Below are 11,406 nucleotides of genomic sequence, written 5' to 3'. Positions count from 1 at the left end.
TCAGAAAGTTTAATGTGCCGAGAGTCACAGAAATGTCATTCCGATAAGCACTCACAGCAAGGACATGTATCTAAAAAAAGCCTTGATTTATTTCAGGAGCTTGTTAAAAGGGGTTCATAAGCTAAATTTTTCAGCCAATAAATTCGGTTTCAATATGAAATGGGTAATAGGATAACATTAGTCCAAATTTCAGGAATTTTCCACCTCAAATAATTGCCTATGATAAAACTATGAGTTATAATTATTACCGTAATCAACCACTCTACAGAAACCACTCTTTTCTGAATACATGATATAAAGAAGAATAAAGAGAATGAGTCAGAAATGCAGAGACTCACATTTTTTTTATTATTGTTCTCTCCATAGCACCTCCCAAAAAAACGTCCTGGAGCCTGAACTATGATTAAATGTAATATACTGCATGCCAATGATTTTGAGCATAAGATGCAATCGGTGTATGATAAGCTACCAATCACCCCAAGGGTGAATCTTCTCCAGCTGGTGTTATTTTGTTTTGTTTTTAACTTTTTTAAAATTATTACTATTAAATGCTTAGGACAAAGTATTATTTTTCCCAATAAGAGCAGTGTAAAAACTGTTCTGACCTATGTGATTTACCATAATTAATAAGCCAATTTTAACTAAGAAAAAATTAAAATAAAACCTATTGCTGAAGCAAGATGAGAAAATCTGACAAAATTCTAACAGCTTCCCTGGGTAAAAGACACAACTAATTAGTCTGGGTAAATCCCCTTTTGTTAATTATTTTAATAATTACCTGATGATAAACACATAACTATTCTAATTAATTTCCCAACTGATTTTCCTAATGTGTCTACATTGTTTAATATTCTACAATTTCTTCATTTATAAAATAGATATGATATTGATCTTGCTGATACAGAGAAAAGAATTTAAAGCATGTATTCTGCAACTTTAATATGCAAAATAATTGAAAATTAACTTCCTTAAATAGTGTATTAAGCACATGGTTGGTATTTAACAATTATTAGGTATCTTTCTTCTTTTCTTCATTATCATCTTATTCTCCTTCTTTATTGTGGGGAGTGGAAAAAGCACTGAACCAGGAGTTGAGGGAATTATTCTAGTGTTGGACTGTCACTGCTAGACATCAGAACAACCTCAGTATCCTCACCTTAAAAACAGAGTAATGCCATTTCCCTTTTCTACATCATATAGTTTTGTGACCGTGAATGAGATAATGAATGTAAGAAAATTCTCAAGTCGTAATATTCTATATAAAAGTAAGGTGTTATTAGCAGGACTTTAAAGTGAAAGCTAAAGAGATTATTTGGGCCTATTAATAATTTGCCACAGACTTTATCGTTTATAAGTCTTAGATGACTTTCAGTTTGTAAGGGCTCCAAGTAGCTATTCATGTTTCTCTAACTCCACGAACATATATCACTCAAAAATCACCAAGAGCCTAATTCTTATTTCGTAAAAAGCTTGGGGACTCGAAAAAGATAAAAGTCTGACCTATGTTAATGCCTACACTCAATCATATAATATTGAACATACCAAAGATTTCTAAAATGTATTTCAGAACAGCAAAACCAGTTTTCAAAATAGCAAAACCAGTTTTCAAGTAGCACAATTAACATAGTCCTTGAGAGTAAGAGACAGACTGTGTGGAACAGTAGGTAGAATAATGATGTCTTCTGTTTATACTCATTCCTGTGAAGTCTTAGTGCCTACATTCTTATCCCAGTTTTCTCAGTTACCAACAAAGAAGGTAAAGCTATGAGCAAATCTTCTATTTAGATAGCATATTCAAAAAACGTAGAAATTAAATAGGCTGTGCCAGGAGCCTGCGTATTATTTGTTCCTTTTTTGAGAAGATGTAAAATGAGTGCCACAACCAAAGTATCTTTCCAAATGATTAAAGACAATTCCTTGAGAGTAAGTAGCCATGCATTATATAACCTTGCCATTAAACTAGTGGCAACTGATTGAACCAGAGATTTGGGCATTAACTTCAGAAGAGCTACTTGGAGACTGACAGCAGCATAGGAATGTTCTGGAACCAGAGCTGTGTCAAACAGGGGTACTCTAGGCCAAATAGTAATGAGCCAGCCTAAAAGAACCTTTCCTGAAAATTTGAATTTGAGCTATTAAAAAAGAATTGATAGGGCATAAGGACAGTTTAACTTAGATTTAAGAATGTGGTATGTGAAGTCTTAGTGCCAACATTCTAATCCCAGTTCTCTCAGTGACCAACAAAAAACCTTAAAGCAAGTAAGTGAACCTCTCTGGACTTCATTTTCCTCACATGTAAAATTAGAAAAATAATAGCATAAGAGGTTGTCATTAGAAAAGGGCAATTGATAATTGTTTGGCACCTAAAATAAATCCACTAAAACAGAGTCCAGAAATTTTGAGCAAATGGTCAAAAGTATGATTATGACTTTATCTTTTTTTTTTTTTTTTTGAGACGGAGTCTCGCCCTCTCCCCCAGGCTGGAGTGCAGTGGCCCGATCTCAGCTCACTGCAACCTCCAACTTTCGGGTTCATGCCATTCTCCTGCCTCAGCCTCCTGAGTAGCTGGGACTACAGGTGCCCACCACCACGCCCGGCTAATTTTTTATATTTTTAGTAGAGACGGGGTTTCACCGTGTTAGCCAGGATGGTCTCGATCTCCTGACCTCGTGATCCACCCACCTCGGCCTCCCAAAGTGCTGGGATTACAGGCGTGAGCCACCGCGCCCGGTGATTATGACTTTATCTTAAAAATAAAATTAGAATTATAAAAATAAGTATTTTAAAATATTACTAATATTTAGATTATAGCTTTCAGTATATACCAAGTATTAGAATGAACAAAGTGTCAAGTCATGGAGTTAGGAGGACAAAACAAAATGCTAGGATAATATGGTTCACGTTGCATTTCACATTTTAAAAAATATATTCCATGACTTCTAAAATTATTCCGAGACTTTACTACTCAAATCTTTCTTTTTTAGCATGTTTATTATGTTGTGATCCATGTCAATTTTATCTTCTCCAATTGTTAACTGGCCACATTCCCAAATTCTCATTTATCAATGGCTTTTCTGTTGACAACTTCATTAAATTCTACATCTTTTGCAAATTTTACTATTATGCTTTGAATCACATTTACATTGTATATGAGTGGTTTGTTAATCACCAAGACTAATATTAAGTGGGGAGGAGTTTTGGGTGGGAAATATATAGTTTTCTGTTCATTCATGAATATTTTCTTATGTAATGGCTTTGGGGCTCCCTGTGCACTCAATGTGGGGACTAAGGTAATGAATAGTCAGAAAAGAAAGACACCCTATACCCTGTGAGTGTAAAAATGAGACTTTGTTTGGCACACAGTAAGCCTCTAATGGTTTCTTATTTGTATTTTTAAAAATAACTGGCAATAAGCAGAAGCCACTGGCAGAAACAAGGAGAGAAGAAAGGAGTAACGAATCGGTGATGGAACAGGAAGGAATTAACTGAGGGAAGCAAAGGGCTGCTGAGTCACAAGCATGACAGGCAACTAGAATCAGCCTGGGCTCCCCAGAGCTGCTGCTCATCCTGAACACTGCGGGCTTGCTCAGAATTTCCTGGCTGTCCTTTCAGACTTCATGTGCATCGTGACAATACGCCACTCTCACCTAAGGGAATCTACGGATGTTGCTACCCTGAAATAGCCAAATACTCCAGTTGAATCTATTTGTTAAAGCTTAGTCAACCAGATTTGTTTCTAAGGAGACACTGACAATAAAAATAAAAATAAAAAACAGAAAAACATTATTTTTCTCTGCATAAAAGAGCCCTTTTCTTTTTGGATCTTCCTGAGTCTCAAAACTGTTCTCTTCCTTGAGTTTCAACAAATCCCAAAGGACACTTTCTTCAACTTTCACATAAAAGAAAACAATCCTTAATAATATATTAAGTGTATTATTAGCAATTTACAATTTACAAAGCATTGTATATCACATTTACAAACAGAGAGTTTAAATATAACAAACCCTATAAATGGAATGTAGAAAAGTTCATTTTTAATAAGATCCCTGGTTAACTAATTAATCCCTTATTTCACATTTTTCACTACTAAATGAGAATCCAATTCCAGTTTTACCTTTCTAGGAATATTTGTATGTCATCTAAAGTTGTGAGTGTTTGTTTGTTTGTTTGTTTGTTTGGAGACAGGGTCTCGTTCTGGCACCCAGGCTGAAGTCCTACGGCACTATTGCAGCTCACTGCGGCCTCGACCTCGTAGGCTCAAATGAACCTCCCACCTCAGCCCCCTGAGTAGCTGGGACTACAGGCACACACCACCACTCCTAGCTAATTTTTGTATTTTTGGAGACAGAGGGTTTCTTTATGTTGCCCAGGTTAGTTGTGTTTAAAAACTCTTTAGCCACACATACATGAAGAGTCTCTTGGTTTATTTCATAAATTACTAGTATCATCTATAAGCTTTTCATTCACTAATTCATTATTTTATTCAACAATTATATATTGAGCAGACACTTACTATGTACCCAGTAATGCATTAGGGACTGGATCTCAGTAGCTTAACTTTCAGAGTGAAACTTTTGGAGACCATCATGACACAGCCAGGATAGCCATGGGGAGACCTGTTGATGGCAACCCAAGAGGAGCTTCCTATGGAAACACTAAATGCATGTGACTAAATTCTATAGTAGAAAAATTACAGACTTGGAATTCAAATCCCAGCTCTGCCATTGACTTGCTTGCTATTGATTTGGGGCAGTGCCTTCGCCTCTCCAAACACCTATAAAATGGGAACAATAGCCTCTATCTCACTGTGGCACAAGGATAGGACATAATGGTAATATATGTGAAGTGTCTGGTCAGTCAACATCTAATAAGTGTTCAATAACAAACAACTGCTGTTCTTATGAAGGGGGGGTAGCCTTTTTTCTAAGGGAGGTTCTTGGAAGCCCCAATATTATGTATTATTAATATTATTATTTTTAGATGGAAAAAACTTAAGCACAGAGAAGTTAAACCATTTATTCATGTAACAAATTTTTTAGCACTATGGGGGGTACTAATCTCTGCAAATACAGGATTCAGAGGACAGAGTTTGAACTCAGTGCATTCATTGTCTCACAGAGGAGACACAGGAGAGTGCTAAGTGCCCCAGAAAGAGAAGAACAGGTTTGTGGGAAAACACAGAGAATGAGCTCATTCAGAATGCAGGGTAGAGTGGGGGGCAAGGAGGCTTCCCAGAGGGGAAGTCCTAGTTTAGCTAGAAAGGAAGCATCCTGACCAAAGCCTGGCCTTGAAACCAAATCGCTGTCTCCAAGATCGGTGAACTTCCTACTATGCCAAAGCCTCTTTAATTAAATTCAATTAAATGTTTTCTTAGCACCTGCTCTATGGAAAAGTCTGTCCTAGATGGAAACAAAGGTGAATCATTATAGTTCTTATCTCACGAAAGCAAAGGCAAATAAGACAGGCATTCAGATAACCAACTCAAAACATAAGAGGCAAAAGAGAGTTTCATATTAAAAATCAGGTACTAGGCATCCTACTTCAGCTTTCACCTATTCTCAGACTTTCAGTCTAGATGCTACTGATTCCTCACAGCCCACATGATAACAGGTCACTAAATAGCCACAAAGGTGAATTCCGCCACGTCACTATCATCCGTGCTGTTCTGGACAAAGCTGAATGGATATTATTCACCACCTTATCTGTGAATTATAATACAATCTCTTTAATTTACGATTAACAGAAATTGAAAGGAGCTTCTTTTATCACTTGCAGGTGTGAAGAATTTTATATTTCACTGTAAACAATGTTTCTGCTTATTTTACAATGTTTACTGGTGAAATCTATTTAAACATATTTTATTTGAGGTGTCTACAAATTTATCTTTAGTTTTTTCTTTTTTTTTTTTTTTTTTTTTTTTTTTGAGGCAGGCTCTCACTCTGTCACCCAGGCTGGAGGGCAGTGGTGCAATCTCTGCTCACTGCAACCTCCGCCTCCTGGGTTCAAGTGATTGTCCCACCTCAGCCTTCCAAGTATCTAGGACTACAGGTGCACGCTGCCATGCCCATCTAATTTTTGTATTTTTTGGTAGAGATGGGGTTTCACCATATCGGCCAGGCTGATCTCAAACTCCTGACCACAAGTGATCCTCCTGCCTCAGCTTCCCAAAGTGCTGAGATTATAAGAATGAGGCCACCGTGCCCAGGCCTTTCGTTTTCTTTTGAAATGTTTTATTCCTCAGATTTGGGTATCAGTATTATGCTTGCTTCAAAAAATAATTGGGGAAACTTCCTCTCACTCTGTGTTTTGGAGCAATATAAGAATTATCTAGTTCTTAGAAATCCATTTCATCCAGCAATCCCATTACTGGGTATATATCCAAAGGATTACAAATCATTCTACTATAAAGACACATGCACACATATGTTTATTGCAGCACTATTTACAATAGCAAAGACTTGGAACCAATGCAAATGTTCATCAATGATAGACTGAATAAAGAAAATATGGCAAATATACACCATGGAATACTATGCAGCCATAAAAAAGGATGAGTGCGTGTCCTTTGCTGGGACATGGATGAAGCTGGAAGCCATCATTTTCAGCAAACTAACACAGGAACAGAAAACCAAACACCACCTGTTGTCACTCATAAGTGGGAGTTGAACAATGAGAACACATGGACACAGGGAAGGGAACAACACACACCAGGGGGTTGGGGGCAAGTGGAGGGAGAGCATTAGGACAAATACCTAATGCACGTGGGGCTTAAAACCTAGAGGACGGGTTGATAGGTGCAGCAAACCACCATGGCACATGTATACCTATGTAACAAACCTGCACGTTCTGCACATGTATACCTATGTAACAAACCTGCACGTTCTGCACATGTATCCCAGAACTTAAAGCAAAATTTAAAAATAATTTAAAAATTAAAAAAAAAATCTGGTTCTTAATGGCTTTATACAGTGCATCCAACAAAATCCACTGAACCCTGTTTTCTCTACTCTTTAACAGCCACACTCAGTGGTCAGCACAGACTCATCTTTAGAATCCTTCTTAATGCAGCATTCCTCAAAACCATTAAGTGACAAGCATGGATTAGCTAATTTATTTTCAATCTTTCTGCTACATTATGAAATTAATTTGACTTGGATTATTTTCTGTATATGTCTTTGAACACATCCCATAGATTTTCATATATGGTTATCCCACTTTTAATAATTTCTAAATAGCCTTTGACTTTTATTTTTATTTTCTCCTCAACCTATTAGTTTTTTATTTAGTACACTATCCATATAAAGTAATACCTAAGGAAACATATGATATAGGTCACTAGTAAAGTTTCTAAAATAATTTAACCCTCACCTCTTGCCCTCAGTACATCCTTGTTTAAACCTCTGTTGCTCCAAAATGAAAACTCTTTCAGGATAAGTTGAGGAAATTACCCACTTACTTACTTCGCAAGAGGCTCCCTACTTACCTGCTATGCAAGTCTGATTAGTTTGGTTTCAGTGTGGTTCCGTGTGTTTCACACACTCCAGAAGTTCCACATTTCTTGTATGTCAGTGGTATAAAGATACCCTTTTCTCTCTTTTCCAGTAGTCCTACAGCGGTTTTCTTTTTTTTACCATTTTTATTCTTTCAATGGACTGTAAGAGGGGGAGGCAGAGCAGGAGATGTAAGTACATAAGCTCCAGATAAAAACCTAAAAGCACAAATCCACAATGTGTTTTTCTTTTGCAGTCCTTATCAACTGACTTGACTCTTAAGGTTTTCCTATTTGTTTTCCTCTTCTTGAACCTCGGTACATTGTCTAAACTGATAATTTTGCATATTATATAACTGCTATAATAGATTTCAGCATTTGAATCCAAATAATGCAATAGTGCATTATTATAAGTACAGAAATCCAGAGCTTAAGTGTAGTAGAAGTATGAAGAAAGTTGTTTTCTATAATTATGAAAGATTTAAAACCATTAGGGAATGTTCTGTCCTCTAAAATCTGTACTGTGTTAGGCCTCGGTCCATTTGCCTGACAGAAGCTACAAAGAGATAACTAACCTATTATATAATGGTTGAAAATGGAAATTCTTTAAAAGTCTCAGAAATAAGCCACTTTTATATTCGATTTTATTAATTATTAAATTAATTAAGATGTATAGCTTCATTCAAATATAGATTACAAAAGATCGTAAAATGAGAATAAATAATAATGTCATCTGATTTTTTAATCCTGTGGAGTATTTTTAAATGTTGTTACTAGAGGAAAGATGAGATCATCCACATGTTAATAATGCTTAAATGAATAGCGTATATATCACTGCCTTGTCAATTTTCCCTTTGATTTGAACCTCTGTTAAGTAAACAAACAAAGTGTTCCATTTACAACAGGTAAGAACCATTCTTTAAAAAAATAATAAGTTCTGTCTGAAACCACAAATAGAAAAAAACTAATAGGAAAAAAATAGAAAATTAATTGGTAAACAATGCAAAATTCAATGTTAATATGGAAACCTTATGAAGTTACAAACACAATTTAATTATAGAAATCATGAACATATGAACCTCTGAACCAAGTAACACTGATACAGACAGCAGACTCCCTGGAAAAGTAATCATTCATTCACACTTCTGTAACTGAGTATCCTAATTTTTCTAAGAAAAAAAGAAACAGTATTTTTTAATTATTTTCTCTTTTTTCTTTTCTCCATTTCTCCCTATCTCCCACTTTCCACACAGCCTTTTAGAAATGCAAGGATAACCTTTTACCTTCCCTTCACCAGACACTCGCTACAGGGCAAGTTGATCTAACTATGTGCTTAGAAGCTCCAGAACAGAACTCACACCCACCAGTAGGTTGCCTGGAGAGATAATAGTCGATTTACAACCCAAAGTCCTGCTACAAAACTCTCTCTCACCTGGAGAGTTGGCCACCTTTACAACCTATTTCTGCCCATGAAGACACCAACTCGACTGCCCAGTAGATAAGGCACCAAGCTGGCAATGGAGTCCCCACCTGTTTACTACTACTCCTGTATGCCATTCATGATAGACTCCCTTTAAAAGCACCCACTGTCACATGTGTCCATGTGAAGAGACCACCAAGCAGGCTTTGTGTGAGCAGTAAAGCTTTTTAATCACCTGGGTGTAGGTGGGCTGAGTCTGAAAAGAAAGTCAGTGAAGGGAGATAGGGGTGGGGCCATTTTATAGGATTTGGGTAGGTAGTGGAGAATTACAGTTAAAGGGAGTTGTTCTCTGGCTGGCAGGGGTGGGGGTCACAAGGTCCTCAGTGGGGGAGCTTTTAAGCCAGGATGAGCCAGGAGAAGAAATTTCACAAGGTAATGTCATCAGTTAAGGCAGGAACAGGTCATTCTCACTTCTTTTGTGATTCTTCAGTTACTTCAGGCCATCTGGATGGATACGTGCAGGTCACAGGGGATATGATGGCTTAGCTTGGGCTCAGAGGCCTGACACCCACTTTCTGCTCCAAAGACAAAGCAGTACCCTTAAGGCAGGAAGCCTGTAATTCTTCCCTGAGCTAGTTTTGGAATAAAAAGTCACTTTCTTTATACCAGACCTCCCTCTTGTTAATTGGGCTCTGCAAGCAGTGAGCAACTGAACTGAGTTTGTAACACTGTCATCCATCCATTCCCTCAGCAATGGCTGAGTACCCTCTGTGTATGTGCCAACATACAAAAATAGACACAATAACTAACAGTCTAGTCAGAGGTACTGAAAAGACACTAGGCAATTGCAATTCATTACGGTAAATGAATTGATAGGTGCTGTGAGAATTGATAGGTGCTGTGAGAACATGTAGGAGAGGCATCTCACTCAGATGTGTTAGCGGAGGGAGGAAAAGTCTCCAGGAGAGAAAGTTTATTTAAGCAATACCTGAAGGAGTATGAATAATACAGAAGTTAGTCAGATGAAGAATGGGATGAATAAGAAAAAGGTCCAAGACAGGGGAACAGGAAGCATGGCACGCAGAAGGAACTAAAACAATTTAATAGGATAATAGCATAGAGATCAAGGCAGAGGCACTAAAAGATAAGGCTGGGAAGGCATTCAGGGGCCAGATATAAAGACTTTTGTAATTCAAATTAAGGAATTTAGAACTTAAGGGCAATGAAAAGCCATTAGTGGTTTTAAGAAGAAAAGGAACAATGATCAGATAAGTGTTTTAGTAAAATCATCCTGACTGAAAAATACATAATTTAGAAAAAAACATATGAAGATTAGAAGTCTTGCTTCAATTCATAAGACAGATAAGGAGAGAATTAGAAAAGTGAAAATGGAAGTAGAGAGAAGAAGTTTATATTTAAGAGTAAAATTCAGCCTGGACAACATAGTGAGACCCCATCTCTAAAAAAAAATTTTTTTTTAATTAGCCAGGTGTGGTGGCATGCACCTGAAGTCCCAGCTACTCCACAGGCTAAGGTGAGAGGATGGCTTGAGCCCAGGACTGCAGTGAGCAGTGATTGTGCCACTGCACTCCAGCCTGGGTGACAGAAGGAGACTCTGTCTCAAAAAATATTTTTTTAATTTAAAAAAAATTGTAAAAAGAAATATAACTTTTTTTACAAAGTTTTAAATTTGTATAACGGGCAGAAATAAGCAGGATAGATTCAATATGGGATTAGGAGAGGGTAGGATTCAAAGGTGACTACTCTTTCCCTCCCGTGTTTTGTCTCAGGTGTGGTACCATTCACTGAGATAGAGAATAAAGGCAAAAAAATAGATTTAGGGGCAAGGATAGGAAATGCTAAATGCTGTGGGGTTCTTCTTTTGAACTGCCTTTTTGTCGTCTAAGTGAATCAAGTGAGGACAGTGAGCTGTAAGGGTGTGAGATGAGCAGAGATCAGCACAAGGATTTGTCAGTATACAGATCACACCTGAATTTATGGGAATGGATAGTAAATCTGCAGAACAAAAAGAGAAGACATCTAAGGAACTTCAACAGTTGAGGGACAAATAAGATTATATCTCAACATGAGATTTGGAGGGCACATCCAAACTATCACATACACCATCTCATTGACAACAAATTGTAGGAATTTAAAAAATTCCACTTATTTCTACCTTCTTTTTTTTTTTTTTTTTTTTTTTTTTTTTGGAGACGGAAGATTGAAGGGAGACAACCCCTTCCCAAATGGAAAGAAAATCTGATATTTCTACAAACATGTCCTGGCTTAGACATGAGAGACCTATGGAGAAAATTTTCCTGACCACCTTAAACTCACAGCTCTGCTAAGCCTTTAAATTCTCACAACCATCATCACTTATCCTCTTCTCTACCCTCCCCCAAAACACATATACTCACAAACACACTTCCTTATTTTCATGAACCTGTGTTCTTGACTGCTTCTCTCTTTCAAATCAAAGAGCAGTCTATGAAGGAGG

Source organism: Symphalangus syndactylus, chromosome 19 (assembly GCF_028878055.3).
Source record: "Symphalangus syndactylus isolate Jambi chromosome 19, NHGRI_mSymSyn1-v2.1_pri, whole genome shotgun sequence".
NCBI lineage: Eukaryota > Metazoa > Chordata > Mammalia > Primates > Hylobatidae > Symphalangus > Symphalangus syndactylus.
This window is presented reverse-complemented; position numbering follows the sequence as displayed.